This window comes from Acomys russatus, chromosome X, assembly GCF_903995435.1.
Source record: "Acomys russatus chromosome X, mAcoRus1.1, whole genome shotgun sequence".
In the NCBI taxonomy this organism is placed as follows: Eukaryota; Metazoa; Chordata; class Mammalia; order Rodentia; family Muridae; genus Acomys; species Acomys russatus.
The window spans coordinates 6,178,939-6,198,811 of NC_067169.1; positions in this window are offsets into that span (position 1 = coordinate 6,178,939).

The following is a 19,873-nucleotide window of genomic DNA, read 5'->3' on the forward strand; positions in this document are numbered from 1 at the left end:
TCCAAGACTACCAGCCCCAGGGTGGCTCCATTTGCAATGGCCTGGGCCCTCCCTCATCAATCCCTAATTTTAAAAATGACTGACAGGCTGATCTTGTGGAGGCATTTTCTCACTGGAGGATTCCTTCTTTCAGATGATTTTAGTTTGTATCAAGTTGACATAAGATTAACCAGCATAAGTGTTCTCAACATGGCTTATACAGGCCCTGCAGCCCTTCATTCTGAAGCACTATCAGCTTCAAATGTTGTGATTTTCAGGTGAGAAAACACTACATTCATTCAATTCAAGTTTTCTGAAACAAAAGGTAGAGTTAAAAGGTAAGGTTTTCTGGGCTGATAGAGATGGCTCCAAGTTTACAGTTGTGTACTGCTCTTGCACAGGACCCAAGTTCCACTCCCAGAGCCCAGGTCAGGCAGCTCATAACCACCTGTAATTCAGCTTCAGAGGATCTGACCTCCTCTCCTAGCCTGTGCACTCAATTAAAATATAAATAAATAAAACAATATAAGCCTCCTTAAATGCCATATTCTGTAGGACTCTGCAGTTTTTGAAGACCTTCTCTAAGTATTTTTACCTTGTCTGTTGGTAGAATCATACCTACCTGTGACATCTAGGATGCATATTCTTGTGATATAAATAGACCAGTAATTGACATGACCGCAATTTGATCAGTTGACAATTAACTTATCTAACTTACTTATCCTAAACAGCCTGCAGTAGGATTTTCACAGAATTGGAGACCCCAAATACAAACAGCCAAAACTCTATGAATGTAACATGAATATAATTTCTGGTTGTTATGTGGTTCTTCTTTCTGTATGCAGTATATTTTACATGTGTAATAATATAAATGCATATGTAATAAAACTAATTAAAATATAAATTAAGAAATAGACTATCTTCAAGCTAAAGAATCATGTTGTTTATTTATGTTCAAACTGATAGAATACCAAAGTTTCTTTAAAAATACAGGTTCTTCTAGTCTCTGAAAAGATATATACAGTCACCCATTTCTATAATGTTACCAGACATTTTAGAAATGTATGCATATTTAAGCTGACTGCTAATATTGGCTTCCCTCTGTCTGCCTGCACTGTAGTTAAAGGTTGAGAGCTCTGTCAGGTTTATCACTCTTCAGGTGATTACTTGGCATACTCCCTATACAAGAAACATGCTGGAAACTTAAGGCAGAATGAACACATGGTAAACAAACAATTTCAAGATTGTTGAAAGGAATCATTCTCCTGTGATTTGAAGTAATCCTCAAAATTGCAACTTGTAACAATCTAAGACTCCTGCTGTAGCTTTTTCTTATGCAATGCGCTCTTGATGTTTCTAACATGGAAAGTAATATATAATTCACCTGTACATTTTATCTCAAGTTGCCAGGAGCCAGGAACTGCTCCTTGTTCAAATCCAATCTTTCTCCAATTAGATTCTGAAATAGCAGCTGTTACTATCAGTGAGTAAGGATTGGTTTTAACTTAATTTTCTATGGAATACATAAAATTCTGCTGACTTCTACACCTTCTTCTTACATGGTCCTAATGTATATATCTAAGTTAACAAAATGTAAACAATTGCTGAATAGTGTAGTGATTTAAAAAAAACTTCTGAAGATGAACAAATTGTGTCAGGTTTTTTTTTTTTGTCAGGTTTTTATTTTCTAAACTTATTGAGGAATGGTGGTTGAGGAATTGAATTCCCTGTCCAAAATCAGGTGACATCTGTCAACACAAACCAGTGAAAACTGATGAGTTAGAAAGAATTGGGCTTCTGAATTATAAAGCATATCTTTGCAAGAGGGTGATGTGTATGTGAGGGGTGCATGGTATATGGTTGGTTGCTCAGTATGTGTGCAAGAATCTACAAAGTTTTCATGGTAGAAGATGTATCTAAAGTTGAAAATGGGCTATAGCATCTACTGCCTAGGAAAATTTTAACTCAATAACACATAAGGTTACAGAGTATTTTTTCAGGAGAACCTCCTCCAAGATCTCTGTTCAATACTCTGAGTTCAAGCACTATTTCAGTATGTCCTTTGATTAAAAATAAACGAGAGAAAGGACATTCTTTTCTGTTGACTTTAGCAGTCAGCTCACTTTGAAGATACTTCATTTTTGCTGGCTACATGAATCAAGGTTCTTTAATGGAGTAGGGATCTGTGATAAAGGTAGCTATGATGGCTCATCTCAGTTCAACTTGAATAGATCTGGAATCAGCCAAGAGATAAGCTACTGGGAAGACCTGTGAGCATTTTTCTTGGTCAGATTATTTGAAGTAAGAAGACCCACCTTAAATATAGGTGACCCCTTCCAGTAGCAGCACAGCCCAGAAAAAGGAGGTCCGAGGGAAAAGCTTTGTTTTTTAGTCTCATTATTTTTGCCTCCTTCTAGTGAATTCATTTACATAATACTGACACTAGAACTGAAGACCAGTGGCTCTCCATAAATTCTCCAGGCTTTCAGTGACAGATGGGTATTTCTGAGGCATTGAACCTTGTGGCCTGGGAATCTACTGGATTATTGGTCCCTTCAGTGTAATGACAGCCACAGTCTGCCTAGCCATCATGCATCATGTATGCCTATCTAGCAAGTTACTCTTTAATATACACCCATTCTCTCGGTTCTGCTGCTGTAGGAAAACCTGGCTAATGCAGTCATTTCAGGAAAATTTTGTGCTCACCATGGCTGAATATGCTTCCATGGGTTTCCTAGATGTCTTTCTGACACACTACACTAGTTTTGTGTACTACCTTCCTTCCATACCTGGCTATGCTTGCGTCAGAGCCCAAGCACCATTTATCATCTATGCTGTCTTACTTCTCCTACCTAAGAAGAAATGTATTTCTTAGTGTGTTAGTTCAGTTCTGTGAGACTCCAGTACACATCTTTCAGCTCTTGTTTATTCTAGCACCATCGGAGGTCTACCCTTATTTTTATCTTTTTTTGAATGGAATGCAAATTACATATGACACTTTGCAAGGATACTGTGATGGATCCTGTATTCGCCACCATCCTGTGTTTCAGCTATCGTCAGTAAGCCCAGAAAAGCTTGTTTTCTGATGTGCATGGCAGGCAAAATGTTTGTTGTAATGTCCTATGCAAGGTTCCAAAGCCATATTAAAAAATGTCAGCATCTGGGGATGAAGAAATGGATCCAGAGATTCAAAGCACTGGCTGCTCTTGCACAGAATCCAGGTTCAATCCCTAGCACTCATGTGTTTCCTCACAAACATCTTTAATTCTAGTTTCAAGAGACTTAATGCTCTCTTCTCACCTCATGCAAGCAGTAGGCATACATATGATAGATAGACACACATGCAGGAAAGACAAAAAATAAATACACAAAATATACAAAAAATTAAAATTAAAAATCTAAGTCAGGTATGGTGAAGCACACCTCTAATCCCAGCACTCGGGAGGAAGAGGCAAGCATATCTCTGTGAGTTCGAGGCCAGTCTGGTCTACAAAGTGAGTCCAGGACAGGCAAGGCTACACAAAGTAACCATGTCTGAAAAATAGAGTTCTTTCCAAAAATTAAAAATCTAAAAGCAATTTTAAATAGATCTGTATCCTGAAACAAAATGCTAACTACAAATTATAAAGGTGAGACTATATTATTTAAGGAATAGTGATTTAAAGGTCAAAACAAGAATATTCATTCCACAAGCTTGGTTTTATTTTTAAAATAATTATGTGCGTTCAGTTTGACCAACACAGATTTTGAGATAAGCATTTGTATACAGTCTGTATACATTTGCACAAGGCAGTGGGTGAAGACTTGATGGGCCCTGAAGCTATGGTAGAGTGCAATTCCAACATGACCTTTCAGGCAGCAATTGTGAGTGTATTTTTTCCCAGGAAGTGAGTGAGCTGGCTTTTTTCTCCCTGTCAACTTTCCGAAACTGTCCATCAGTAATCAATGGTCTTGAGGTAGGGGAGAATCAGCAATACCTCTATATAAGAACCCTAAGTATTGGGAGTTTTCATGGCAAAAGAATCTCAGTGTTCTTATTGAAATACCAACCTTGTTCTGTATAAACTCAGCCTAGTGGTCATTCTCTCAACACTTTTTTTTAAAAATTTGAGACAAGTTCAAGTTATATAGTTTAGGCTGGCCTCTAACTCATGACCTTCTTGCTGTCACTTCCAGAATGCTGCAGTTATAGGTGCACACCACTAGGTCTGGCTCCCTTAATACCTTGATACATACTCCTTATTCACAACTAGAGACCCAGGGAAGCAGGGTCTCTTCAGCAGTGCTTCTCAATCTGTGGTTCACAACCCCTTTGGCAAACCTCTATATCCAAAAGAATATTTACATTATTATCCATAACAGTAGCAAAATGACAGTTATGAAATAGCAACAATAATAATCTATGGTTGGGGTCACTCCAACATAAGAAACTGTGCTAAAGGGTTGCAGCATTAGGAATATTGAAAACCATTGCTTGAGAACCCTACTGTCTTGATATAAGTGAGTATATACCGTTTCTCTTTTTGCTTCTGGGTGAACTCACTCATTATGATAATTTCTAGATCAATCCATTTGTCTAAAAATTTCAGGAATTCTTTGTTTTTAATAGCTGAGTAGTATTCCATAGTGTAAATGTACCACAGTTTCTTAGTCCATTCTTCTACTGAGGGACACTTAGGCTGCTTCCATGTTCTGGCTATTATGCATAAGGCAGCTATGAACATGGTTGAGCATATGTCCAAGGGATACATACCATGGAAAACTTTACCTACCAAGAAAGTGGGTCAGAGGAGAGGACATCCTATTGAGACTTTAGGCGAGAGTAGCATGGAAGAATGGGGAAATAGTAGGATCCACAGGATCCTGGAAACCTACAAGAAGAACTTTATGACTGGGGTCCTCCTCAAACTAAGGCACCAGCCAAGGAGAATATAGGCAGTAAACTTCAAACCCCTACCAAGACCTAGCCGATGGACAGGATATTCTCCACCGTTGAGTGGAGAGTGAGATCTGACTCTCACACGAACTCTGCTGCCCCTTTTCTGACCACGTCCCCTGGATGGGGAGGCCTGGCGGCACTCAGAGGAAGGATAGCAAGTTACCAAGAAGAAACTTGATATTCTAAGAGCATATATAGGGGTAGGAGGTCTCCCTCAATCACAGACATAGGGGAGGGGAGAAGGGGGGAAGTGGGAGGGAGGGAGGAATGGGAGGAAACAGGGGAAGGGCTAACAATCGAGATGTAATATGAATAAATTAATAAAAAATATAAAACAAAAAGAGAACCCTACTGTCATCTATCTTCAGTGATGTCAAATCCCATGTTGGTGCATCAGCAAATGGGTAAAATCACTTCCTATAAATATAAATAATAATAACAACAATTTACAGTATGTAAGCAGAAGCTTTGTAGAGAATAAGGAAAATTGAACTCTAGTCTTACTAAGAAAGTTGATACTAAATTAGAAGGCCTGCTTTACTGACTTCCTTTTACTGCCTGTATTATTGAAAGTAACCTGTTGTTTCCTAGTTTGTATTACCATTATCTGACCACACATTAGTGCTTTTCCCCCTCTTCAGCCACCTTTGTAGCCATCTCCTTCCTCTTCCCTTCCCTCTCCCTGTCCTCTTTTCATTTTTCTAGTTCTCCTCTCAATTTGTTCCCCCTCCTTCCTTCTCATCATCTCCCTTCTCTTCCTCTCTCTTTGGTTTCTTATCTTCCTCCTCTCTTCTTCCTACTCTTCCTCTTCTTGGTATCCTTGTCTTTATTTTCCTTTTCCCTTATTTTCTTTGTCCTTATTCCTATTTTTCCCCTTTTCTTTCATCCTCTTTGTCTTCTTATAATTCTAAATATAATTGTTTTTTTTTCATTTTAATTGTTCTCCTATTCTTAGCTTGCCTTAATTTCTCTCCCCACCTTCTTCCTATATTTCTTTTTTCCCATAGATATTAAACACTTTTTACATGAATGTTAAGAAATTAACTCACCTTCCTGTCTTGTCTTTTTATAAAATATTTGCTGTTGTGAGCAAGAGGTATGTATCTCCTACTCTACTCATCAGCCATAGTGAGCAGCTGGGCAGCATTAGGTGTCTCTCTCTCTGTCTGTCTCTCTCTCTCTCTGTCTCTCTGTCTCTCCCTCCCTCCCTCCTCTTTCCCTATCTCTCTTTATCTCTCTCCCTCCCTCTCCTATTGCTCCTTCTCTTTTTCTCTTTCTTCCTCCCTCCCCTTCTCTACCCATCTCTCTTTCTTTCTCTCTCTGTCTCTTTCTTCATCCTTTCTTTCTTTCTCTCTTTCATCTTCTCCTCACTCTCTTCATTTCTTCCCTTCTCTCTTTACTCTCTTCATTTCTTCTGTCCTTCCTTTCTTTTCTCTTTCTTTCCTTGCTTGATTCCTCATTTCTGGATATCCCCAGCTACCCTCAAAATCATAATCTGTATCCTAGGCTTAGAAGCTTGCATACCACACTAGAGGGCTTTTATAGATTTTTTTAAGGTCAGAGAGTGCATGAGATGAACCATCAACCTCTGGGTCTTAATCTAGAGAACTGAATATATCTTTATCTTCTCTTTCCATTTGGGAGTCTAAAATAGATTTGTACCACTGCCATTCTCATTGTTTTCATGCTATGCAGGGTCCATGACATACTTGATTTTTTTTTAAAAAAATATTTTAATTTATATATTAACTTTACATTCTGATTTTAGCCCCCTCCCTCCTTTCTTACCATTCCCTCCCTTCTACACTCTTCCCACTATTGCCATTCCTCTTGTCTTCAGAAAGGGGGAGTCCCCCCTACCATCCCACCCCAGTACATCAAGTTGAATCATGACTGAGCTCATCCTCATCCAGTGAGGCCAGGCAAAGCAGCCCAGTTAGGGAGAAGTGATCAAAAGTAGGCAACAGAGTCCATGTCACAGACAGCGCCTGTTCCACTTAACTAGGAGACCCACATGAAAATCAAACTGCCCATTGGCTATATATGTGTACGGGGTCTAGGTTCAGTCCATGAGCCCCCATGGACCTAGCTTAGTTGACTCTGTTGGTCTTCTTGTGGAGTTCTTGTCCCTGCCAGGTCCTTTTATCCTTCCCCTCACTCTTCCACTGGAATCCCAGAGCTCATCCTAATGTTTGGCTGTGAGTCTCAGCATCTGATTAAATCAGCTGCTGAAGGTGGGGGTGGGGCTCTCACAGAGACTGGTTATGTTAGTTTAGGCTCCTGCCTGTAAACATAGCAGAATATCGATAATGGTGTCAGAGAGTTGCTGTCTTGGTGTGAGGAGAGAAATGAGGAGAGACAGATGTGGGGAGAGTGGAGAGGAGAGGTGAGAGGGCCTGGAGAGAAAAGAAAAACTGAAGGCAAGGGCATCACTCTCAGGAACAGTCATAGGGGAGGGGAATAATGGGAAAATGGGGGGGGAGGAATGGGAGGATACAAGGGATGGGATAAACATTGAGATGTAACAAAAATAAATAAATTAAAAAAAAAAGAATGTGGAGAATCAAAAAAAAAAAAAGAAAAAGAAAAAGAAAAGAAAAGATGGAGACCTGCTACAGGGTAGGCTATAGGGAGCAAAAGGGGATGTCTCTCGCTGAGCCTCCTAGCAGCAGGGGACAAGAGACTGAGGAGGCCACCTTCTAGCCAGGCAGGACTGACAGTGATGGGAGGGGAACACCAGTCCACTTACAAAACCTTTGAATCAAAATTTACCCTGCCTACTAGATGTGCAGAGATAAAGATAGAGACTGAGGGAATAAGCAACCGATGCCTGCTCCAACCTGACACCCACCCCAAGGAAGATTTTTTTTCCTTACACATTTAGAAACTTTGATCCCCTCATTTCAGTCTCATGATTGTCTTTCTTACTTACACTTTTCTAAAGACTGTTTGAGACAACTTATTCCCCACTGCTATAATTTAAAAGCTTCAAAACTGACAATCTTCCATTTCATTTCTTGCTACTGGTGATCCAGATCTTGGATTCCAGTGGAAAGTCTTCATGTGTCTTATTGTGTTTGTATCTTAAAACTCACATCTTGTTTTCAGAATTCCATTTGTCAGTGTCTGAGTAAAAACATTTCAAAATCTGGACTCATTATCCTATAGAATATGATGATAATTCTCCTTCCAGCAATTGCAATAGCTCAACTTCATCTGTTGAAAAGTACTGTTTTAATGAGCTCCCTATTAGTCTCATTTAAAGTACGTTCCGAAGAATGATACATAAAAGACAATAACACTCTTTCTTACTAACTCAAACTGAGTTTCTCAATGCATGTGACAGTTAAATGCTGCAGTTGACTTTTAAGGGAATTAAATGAGCTTGATTGTGGTGACTGATCATCTAGTGCTGGAACTATGCATTTTTCTACTACAGTAGAGGAAATAATTTAATTAGTGGGTTATTGTAAATGTTCTGATTCTAATGCATTAACTCCTATGGCCTGAGGCTGATAGGAAAGAAATTTAACACTGACTCTTTCTGACTGTGGGAATGAATTGGTCTTTCTAGGGCAAGAAAATTAATTATAAATGCTCTCAAGTTTAAAACTGCCAGATTTTTTATGATAAATGATGTAATTATGATATGTCAAGTATACAAATAGTCATGCTTCGACATTTCAGCTTATTAATTCCAACATTCCCCCATTATGTAGGGCACAGTCATCACATTTAACTGCTCAGTAAAGGGAAGGAAAATCATTGTTCTATCCACTCTCCCCATGATTTCCAGTCAGTAAATTTCAGGAGACAATGAATGCTAATGCACAGCATCTTCTCTGACAGTTTCATGTTTCATTTTGAGCCACGACCAAAATAAATAGAAAAAATATGACCTAGGAAAGTAGGTTAATGCCATAAGAATTGAAACAACTATTTAATTAATTTTTTTAATGAAAATTGTGTGTGCTCACATGAATGGGCACATTTGCCACAGCCCTTCTGTGGAAGATAGAAAACAACTTTGTGGAGTCAAGTCTCTTCTTTCATCATTACATGGATGATAGAGATCAATCACATGCTACCAGGCTTGTGTGACAAGAACCTTTAAGCACTAAGTAATCTTATTGTCTTTGAGGTAGTGTTTGTAGAAGACATGTGAAATTTCTTTAGGTATTTCACATTTATCTACTGACCTTTCTGTCTTCTGCCCATTTTCAGGTAGATGAATGTTTAGTGTCTTGATATTGAGTTCTATTTGGACTTAGGATATTTGAACTTACCTAAAAATGTCTTCCTTCCTTTATCCATCACAGTTCCTATTTTGTGTGGCATCATGCCAAATAAAATTTCTCTTTTTTATTAAAGATAGATTTTGTACACAATATATTCTGATTATGATTTCATCTCCCACTACTTCTAGTTCCTCCCCGTATCCCCTCCCATTCAGATCTACATACTTTCAGTCTCTTGTCAGAAAACAGACATCTAAGAAATAATAATATAAAATAAAACAAGTGTAAAGATAAACAAATTAGATTATAACAAACAGCAAAACAAGAAAAAGAGCCAAAGAAAATGCACAAGAAATGCAAACAGATGCAGAGACATACAAGTTCACACATACAGGAATCACATAAAAACACAAACCGAAAGCCATAATATATACACAAAGGGCTGGCAAGGTTAAAAACAAATGTCTTGATTTAATAGTATGAGACTAGGAACTTGAATTCATATTCTGTTTGGTATCTATTGCTGAGCCTTTCCTCTAGACTGGTTTGTTTCTCCAGTGAGACTCCTTGGGAAAAGACTAATTTTTTTTATTTCCAAGTGGTTACCAATTGAAGATTGCTTCTCAGTTATAGAAGCATCTGTGTACTTTTCCTTTCAGCTCTAAGATCCTATCTGGTGAAGACCTGTGCAGGCCCTGTGCATGTTGTCACGGTCTCTGTAAGTTTACCTGTGCACCAGCCCTGTTCTGTTTAGAATATCTTGATTCTTTTTTTATGTCCTTCATTTCCTCTGCATCTTTCATGCTTCACATCTCCTCTTTGGCAGGGTTCTCTGAGCCCTTATGGAAGGGATTTGATGGAGACATCTCATTTAGTGCTGTGTGTCGCAAGGTCTCTCTTTTTGTGTAATGTCTGTCTGTGGATCTGTGTATTAGTTTCCATTCACTTCAGGAGAAAGCTTCTCAGATGAAGGCTGAGCAAGACACTCATCTATGAGCATAGCAAAATATCATTAGGAGTCATTTTATTATTACATTCCTCTAGCAGAACAGTAGTATTTGGTTTCCCTTGGTGTCCCAAGCAGTGCCAGGTATGGGGGTCCATCTCATATAGTGGGTTTTAAGTCAAACCAGATACTAGTTGCTTAATCCCACAAGCTTTGTGCCACTCTTGCATAAGCACATTGTGCAGGCAGGTCATTCTTGTAGATTGAAGGGTTTGATGCTGAGCTAGTATTTACCTTTCTCCTTTTGTAGCAAACAGAGTTATTTCCAGTACCATAAATACTAGTCTCTAGGGGTAAAGGCTCTAGGTAAGCACCAGCTCAATTTCTGTGTGTCCAATGAGTAGTGTAGGTGTGGTCTTCAGTAACAGAGAGCTGCTGTCAGTTTATGGACAGTCAGTCTTGGCAACATCCTAGGTTGTTTGGGGGCTCCTGTGGGACCCCTTTGCCCAATAATTAATTATATTTAACCAATTCTTGATAGTGGAAGCTTCATTTGGTGATGAGAGATGTACTGTTAGGGCTCTGTCTCACCCATTATTTGGCAACTTCACTTAAACCACCTTCAAATATGGATATTTTAGGAAGCTTCTTCTATATTAGGTTTCCATATGACCCCACCAGTGGTCCTTGGTTTTAGCTGTCCTTCCTCATATTCCTTGCCTCACCCTCTTCTTTCCTCCCCATTTCTGTTTAATCACCCCATAGCAGGCCACTCCTATCCATCCATAATATCTATTCTATTTCTCCTCCTAGGGAGGAGTTCCAGTCCTCCACCCAGGTCCCTTACTCTCTACCTAACCTCCATGGTTTATACATATTGTAGGTTGCTTATCAATGACTTAAAAGGTAACATCTACATAAAAGCTGATACATACCGTATTTGTCTTATTGGCTCTTAGTTACCAAATTCAAAATTATTTTTTTCTAGATTTATCATTTACCTGTGAATTTCATGATTTTATTTTTAATTAATTCATTCATTTAGTCACTTTACAGCCTGATCACAGACCACTCCCTTCTCTCCTCCCAGTCCCACCCTCACATGACTCTCCTCCCATTTCCTCTCCCTTTCTCCTCAGATAAGGATACCAACCCATCCAGGCACATCAAGACTTCAGCAGGACTAAGCACCTCCTCTCCCACTGAGACAAGACAAAGCATCCAAGCTATTGGAAAGGCAAGCAACAGAGTCAGAGACAGCCCCCATTCCAGTTGGTATGGGGACCACATGAAAATCAAGCTTCACGTTTGCTACTCATATGTAGGGTACCTAGGTCTAGCACATGCATGTTCTTTGGTTAGTGGTTCACTTTCTGTGAGCCCCCATGGGCATAGGTTAGTTTCCTCTGTAGGTCTTCTTATGGCTGTCCTTGACCCCTCCAACTCCTTCAATACTTTCTTCCACTCTTTCACAAGACTTCCTGTGCTCCACTTATTGTTTGACTGTGGGTCTCTGATTCTGTGTCTATCAGCTGCTGTGTGAAGGCTCTCAAGCAGGACTTCCACTGGAGTTAGGGGGACATCAACCCATGCATAAAACCTTCAACCCAAAATCTGCCTTGCGTACAAGAAGTGTAGGTTATAGAGATGGAGCAGAGATTAATGGAATGGCCCATCAATAGCTGGTCCACTCTGAGACCTACCCTATGCAGGAAAGTCAAGCCCTGACACTATTAATGATATTCTTATATGCTTTCAGAGAAGAACCTAGCATAACTGTCTCATGATTTCATATTTTAACAGCTGAGTAATATATATGTGATTGAAGTCTATGACCAGTTGACTTTACAAATGAGGTAATAAGGGTCTCTGAAAGATAATGAAGAAGAAGTACTGGTAACCTCTAGAAGCTAATACAGACATGATAATGAGCTGACTTCTAGAATATCCATCCAGAAAGTGCTAGCTCATTGAAGCCTTTCTGATTCCTTACTCTGAAGATTGGTAAGGATAAATTTTGCTTATCTTAAGTCAGTCAATATGTAGCAATTTGTTACTGTGACAATAGAAAATAAATGTACCACCAAGCACATTTCAAATATTATTAGGCAAATAGATGTGTTGGGGTGTCTTTATATATAGTTGTGTAAACTTACATTGATTCAACAGCAAAAGGAAAGCACTTGAGCTACAGGGAGCATATGTGCACTAAACTTAGAAAAGTGCTATTTTCTTTCTTGTAATTATTACCAAACATGCAGTATAACTATTTATAAATCACTTAAAAGTAATGTCCTTTACATAGATATTTTGAGTAACCTCGAGATAATTTAAAGTACAGGATGAGGTGTGCATGTGTTACATGCAAACACTACATGGTCTTACAGAATGCACATGATCATCCCTGTATTTTTTTAATAAAACTATATTCTTCCTTTCTTTCTTTTTCTTTCTTTCTTTCATATCCTTACTGCCTTTCCTTCTCTTCTACAATCTCTTCCCCTCTTTCTGCCCTGCTTCGATGCACATCTTCTGTTTCTATTCAGAAAAGAGGAGGCCTTCCCTGGATATCAACCAGCCTTGGCATATCAAGTTGTAGTAAGAATAGGCACCTCTCCTACTTTTCCTATTAAGGCTTGACAGTGCAACCCAGTCAGAGGAAATGGTTCCCTAAAACAGGTAACAGAGTCAGAAGCAGCCTCTACTCCCACTGTTAGGAGTTCCACAAGAAGACCGAGTACATAACTGTAGCATATATGCAGAGTGCCTAGGCTAATCCTATGCAGGATACCTAATTGTAGGTTTAGTCTCTGTGAGCCCTTATGAGCCCAGGTTAGTTGGTTCTGTGAGGTTTTTTGTGATGCCTTTGACACCTCTGGCTCCTTAAATCTATCCTCCTTCTCTTCCCCAGGATTATTCTAGCTCTGCCTAATATTTGGCTGTGGGTCTTTGCATCTGTTTCTATCCTGTTTTAGGTGAAGCCTCACTAATGATGGGTATGCTAAGCTCCTGTCTGCAAGCATAGCAGAATATCATTAATGTGTCAGTGCTGGACTCCTCATAATGTGGGTCTCAAGCTGGACCAATCATTGATGGCCATTCCAACACTTTCTGTGCTGTCTTTCCTCCAGCACATTTTGTAGGCAGGACAAATTGTAGGTCAAAGGTTTTGTGGCTGAATTGATGTCCCAATCCCTCCATTGAAGTCTTGCCTGCTTGCAGAATGTGGCTGGTTCAGGCTCCATATCTCTCACTGCTAGGAGTCTTAACTCTAGGGTCACCCTCATAGATTCCTGGGAGTTTTCGTTGCATTAGGTTTCTAGCTCATCCCAGAGATAACCCCCAGATTCCGGTTGTCTTTTCCAGTACTCTCTCCATCCTTCCCCCACCTGATCCCTTCTGTACCTGTAATGAAAAACGACTCCCATAAACACAGGTGTTGTTGAAAATGCACACAAAGCCTCACAACAGCCTGCTGCACCTGTAGGTGTGCAATTCACAGTCAATACCATAAACCAAGGAAGAACATCACCAGACTGCTATTAGCTCCTTTTGTCTTTACTATGTTTTCTCCACCTAGCACAATATTTCTCAACCTGTGGGTCACCACATCCCTTTGAAGGTTGAATAACAATGACCCTTACACAAGGGCCACCTAAGACATTAAATATTTACATTATGATTTATAATAATAGTAAAATTATGATTATGAAGTAGCAATGAAATAATATTAATGTGTGGTCACTACAACATGAGGAATTTATTAAATGATTGCAGCATTAGGAAGATTGATAACCACTGATCTAGCACTTGTTATATAATTGCCAACCCTGCTTCTAAATGACTTGTCCTAACACAGACTACAAAGTCTGTCATGTTTGTCCTTCAGGCACCTACATCATCATCTACCCTTATTTTTTTTACTTAGGATAGGCAGAATTACAAGATGTGCCCTAGAATTCTGACATACAAAAGTATGTGACCTTTATCTCCTTCCTGGGCATGGATGGGACCAGGGAGTAGAATAAAGAATAAATGTCATTCCAAGGACTAAGTATCAGGTGACTGTGAATTAATCAAAAGGAAGGTTATTTTTCTGGATTCACCTATCTACTTACTCACTCTACCTTATCAAAAAAATTGACAATAGAGCTAAGTATAAATCAGTTGGTAAAATACTGGATGTGCATGAGAACCAGTGTTTGAGCCTCAGATCTCATGTCAAAAAGCAAGCTGTGACACATGCTTGTAATCCCAGCACTATAGAAGTGGGGACATATATCACTGAGGCTAACTAGCCATTCAGCCAAGCCAAGACTAATTGGCACACCCAAGGACAACAAGAGACTCTTTCAAAAAACAGAATGGACAGAACCTGAAGAATGATGCTTAAGTTTGACCTCTGACCTGCACACATGCATACCCACACAGAAAAATACACACATGCATGCAACACACACACACACACACACACACACACACACACACACACACACACACGACAAGAAGCAATAGCAACCATCATAGTCTATAAAAGAAGAAAACAGCCACTCTATTAGTAACTTCCTGTGTGGTCTTGTGACAAGGAGCCTTGACTAACTCTTAGAATTTTCAAGTGGTCTAGGCAGGCAGCCAGCAAAAGAAGAACAGCCCAATCATTAAGACACAGCTCTAAGGAAATTATTTCTTCCAACAACTTTTGAGTGTATACAGAAGACTAGGCTTGAGAATGGAACACAGGTCAAATGCCACACAGTGATTTCAACACGGAGAGGCACACAGGCACAGGTAACCCAGCCATTCTGCATCCATATCTGGGACTAACAGAAGCTGTAATGTATTACTAAGCTTTTCATCAATGGTTAAACAGCCATAGAAAATAAATACACCTCCATGCAGCAAATATTTTTTAGTGAGTTATTATGAAATGACCACAACTAATTCAAAGCACATCATTGATAGTAAGCATTTTAAATGGTTTTATTAGTCCTTTTAAATTTTTGTATAATATGTTTTGGTTGTAATTAATCCCCATTCCTTCTAGGTACACCCTCCTACCCCTACCTATCTAATTTAGTGCATTTTAAAAAAACATATCAACCATTGTTGATGTTGCTCATATATCTTCAGATGGGTGGCCTTCCAGTGGAGTACAATTACTGATAAATGGGCACAGTATTAAACTGATCACTAAAGATTTAATGTTACACCCATAAATTAGTACATCCCTAAACCATCATCAAAAAAGTTTCTGCTGTCTGTACATACTTTTCTTCTCTCTCTCTCTCTCTCTCTCTCTCTCTCTCTCTCTCTCTCTCTCTCTCTCTCTCTCTCTCTCTCTCTCTCTCTCTCTCTCTCTCTCTCTCTCTCTCTCTCTCTCCTCCAACACAAGGGAAGCCATAACACAAACATGTGAAGGGATTTCTTTGTATGTATCTATTAATTCAAACATAGGTGCACAATCCTTCCACCTAAGCATTCCATAAATAACTGGTACCCTCATTGTAAAAGCATGGCATCATATATAATAGTTGATGTGGAATCTTTCCCTGAAAATAGTAATATGTGCAGCATTCAGCTTAGCATTGTGGAAAACTGAGGATATCATACATCTGTGAGCTGCTGGTACAATGGACTGAATGGATACAGTGTGTTTTGACAAGATATTAGCTAAAGTGAAGCTTCTAAGTCTCCCTTAGGAAGAAGGTAGATATTTCCCTCAAAGCAAGGTGCTTGAGCAGATACCAATAATCCATAATGCAGAAATCAAGTCTAGTTTACTACTTGTCTTTGCTAGGCAAGTTTGATAGCAGCTCAAGCACACTGTTTACCTAGGAACTGTGTATGAGCACTTCAGTTTTGGAAGGCAGAGCTGAGGAAAAGATTGCATGAATGGCTAAGTCTTCCATAGAGAGATACTGGCCTTTCAACTGGTCTCCTGGTATATGCATTTGTATGGCAGTATAGTGAAGCTTGTGGCACACTTCCATTTACAAATGCCAGGGCTGCTTCTTCAAATTAAGTAAAGAGAAAGTTAGCATGTAGCTTTTAAATATCAAGTAAAGGAACTTCCTATAAGGAAAATATTAATCACAAGAATTAAGAAAACTACAAAATTGCATTTGGTGTCAGGACACATTAGAAGAATATCTACAAGGGGAGGGCAGCAGGAAAGAGGAAAGGAAAAAAGATCTAGCAGTGCTTTTTGTAGTGCTTCCTAGGCAGTCAACTGTATCAAGATGAAGCTGAATATCTTTCTCCCAGCCACAAGCTATCAAAAACTCATTGAAGCAGGCAATGAACAGAACCTTTGTAATTTCTATAACAAGGGAATGGCCACAGAAGCAGCTGCTGATACTTAGGGTGGAAAGCAGCAGGGTTGTGTGATCCAAATCAGTGATGGGAATGACAAACAAGGTTTTCCCATGAAGCACGGTATCTTGAGCCATGCCAGAGTGCACCTGTTGATGAATTAGGGAAATTCTTATTATAGACCAAGAAGAACTAGAAAGAGGAAAAACAAGTCTGCTTGGAAGTGCATTGTGGATACTAATATGAATGTTCTCAATTTAGTTAATGTAAAGAGAGAAGATAAGGATATTCCTGAACTGACAGACACTACTGTGCCTCAGTGGTTGGGACACAAAAAAGATAGCAGACTCTGAAAGCTTTTCAATCTCTCTAAAGGAAATGATGTCCATCAATATGTTGTCATAAAGCCCTTGAACAAAGAAGATGAGAAAGCAGGAACAAAGAACCAATCCATATATTCTAAAACACAAAAATTAGCATACTGCTCTAAAGAAAAAATGTTCTATGAAAAATAAGGAGGAGGCTGTGGATTATATTAAAATTTGGGCCAAGAGATTAAAATAAGCCAAAGAAAAACTCCAGGAACAGAATGTCAGGAGATGTAGGCTGTCATCCTATGAAAGCTTCTACTTCTAAGTCTGAATTCAGTAAAACAAAAAACAAAACAAAGCAAAAACAACAACAACAACAACAACAACAACAACAAACCAAGAGTCTTTAAGAGTAATAAGCAAATGACCAAACCTTGAAAATAAAATACCAATAAAGCAAATGCAAACGCTAACCACCATGAAAAAGAAAAGCAGTTCAGTATTTTAGACACCAATGTCTCCAAAGAAATCAAAATTATAAAAGCAAAAGATTTGAACTAGATAGCAGATCAACCTCTGCAGAGAAAAAGAAACTAAATCAATTAGGCAGATTTTTATAGCCCACAGATCTAGTAAGAATGCAGAAAAAAGAATGGAGAAGTAAAACATTAAGAAGTAGCACACACTGAAGAAACACGGACGACAAGAAAGGATACCAGTGTAAACAAATCAATTTTCTCCAGAGAAGCACCAGAATGATTGAGAAGGAAGAAATTAAGATAATTTTCATTAAATAACTATTATAGCCCATGCAGTATGGTCTTTCACATTTATCTATTTTAATTCTCACAATAATTCCTTACGATATAAATTAATTTAAGCCTGATTTATAAGTAAAAAAAAATAATGGTAGGAAGCCAATACATTAGCAATAAGATCAGCTGAAACTGAATGAAACTAGTTTTAAATGATGAGTTGGCTAGTTTCAACAACAAATTCCATATTTCTAATGCCAAGAAGAATTCAATGAAAATTTTACAAAAGGGAAAATAACTGAAGACACACCTTGGAAATCACAAACGTTCCCCTCATCCTATTACAAATGAACAAATGAAAGATGGTCCGAATGTCATATTTGTGCCACACAAAGAAAAAAGAAAGCCATGTCTGTGAGGATGACTGTAAGTACCTTAAAACCTACTCATAAAGTGTGCAAAATCAAATGACGTCAGTTTGAGCTACAAATTTGGGAATACGTGCTTTTTAGTGAAAGAAAAACAATAGTGTTCTACATCCAACAAGCCACATGTGTTTTCCAGTTATGTGAATTACGTTTCTTCACATTTTCCTTAACATATGTTAACTGTACACAATAATAAGCTTCATCATGACATTTTCCTGCATATATAAGGTTCTTTGGTCACATTGACAAGCCATTGCCCTCTCTCATCATTTGTCTCTCAATTTCTTATGCTCTTCCTCTTTCTAATTGTCCCCTTTGTGCCTTCATATATTTTTTCCAGATCATGAAGACATTTGAAAATTGTTGTTAATTTTATATCTTTAATTCTATGTATATATGTGTATCTATGTAAGAATATGTGCACATAAGTGCAGGTGCCAGAAAAAGCTGTAGAAGGCATCTGATATCCCAGAACTGGAGTTACAAGAGGCTGGGAGCAACCTAATATGGGTGATGGAAACTAAATCCACTCCTCTGGAAGAGCAGAAAGAGTTCTTAACTGCGGAGCCATATTTCCAGCCACTTACAAGAATAGATATCACCCAGATAACCAATATCTTATCAACCAAGTGCTGAGAAGAACCTTGTGAAGAAGTCATGATTCATAGTGTTAGTAACTCAAGTCACATAGACATACCAGGTATATGTTTAAATGCATTCTGATAAGGAAGTACTGTGAAGCAGCTATTTAAATTGAAGCTGGACTTGTGCTCTGTATTTACAAAGACATCCAAACTTCCTCTGCTACTGCATGTATTGTGTTCAAATGGCATTCCAGGTATGAAAATAATTCCTCACTTGAAATATTAGAGGGAGTTCTGTTTGGACATTGTTATTATTTTTCTGTGAAGCATACACTAAGTGTCCATTTCACTGAACTTCTCAACTATTTCAACCATTACTGCTATCTGGGAATTGTTCTTATACAAAATTAGCAGGAAAAAAATGTTCCTAATCTAAATAATTCTCCAAAGTTTCTTGGAATGGCCCCTTGAAGGATTTTTCAGATGCTTATAGTTGCCAGGAAAAAGCTCAGCCCTTTAAAAAAATGTGCTGTTAAAGGGCTGAACATAATGAAAAGAAACAAATGCATTGGTACATGGTGTTGCTGTTGGTTTAGTAATGCAAAAGAGTTAAATAAATCTCCTTATAAGTTTTTTCAGAATATGCAAAATAATGACTGATTTATGAATGCTCATTAATGTCAATTATTATCCATTATTAATGCTCCAATATCAAATTAAAAAGAAGACATATTCATGTAGCTAACATTTCTTTTTCTAGTTGCACTATGACACTGGCTTCATCAGTAATTAATGACTTGACACAATTTAGGAATAGAAATCACAATCAAAATGCCACTTGCTGTTGGTTTGAGATGACATTCTGAAATGTTCTATGCTTATGTACAAAATTTACTAGTGGTAACTATTTGATATTTTCATTAAAATCTGCCTTCATGTATCAAATGATTTTATGTGACCTTTTAATTCCTTGTGTTCTGATTTTTGGAAAAGAATTCAGCTCCACATAGCCTTCAATTTCAGAGTTTTTGTTTATATTACTAAGTGAGTCGGATGCAACCCTAAGGAGTTACAGATATTCGAGGAAGTCAGTTGTTTACCACGTCAAATTTTTGACTCATAGAGGAAGAGTTTGGATACCTTTCGAAGATGAGTATTTCTCTTGAAATGGGAATGAATTGAAAGCCTCAAGTGTTTGTGTATCACAACTAATGAAGAATAATCATATTGGTTTTTGTCCTCTGAAGTAGCTTTGAGTTTCTTCAGTAATGATATTATGAAGTCTAAACAGAAGTCATGAAAGAATACTATAACAAATTTTAGATTGCTCATCCAGGGTATGCATTATCATGTGCAAAACAAGGGTTCCATTCCTAGTCTT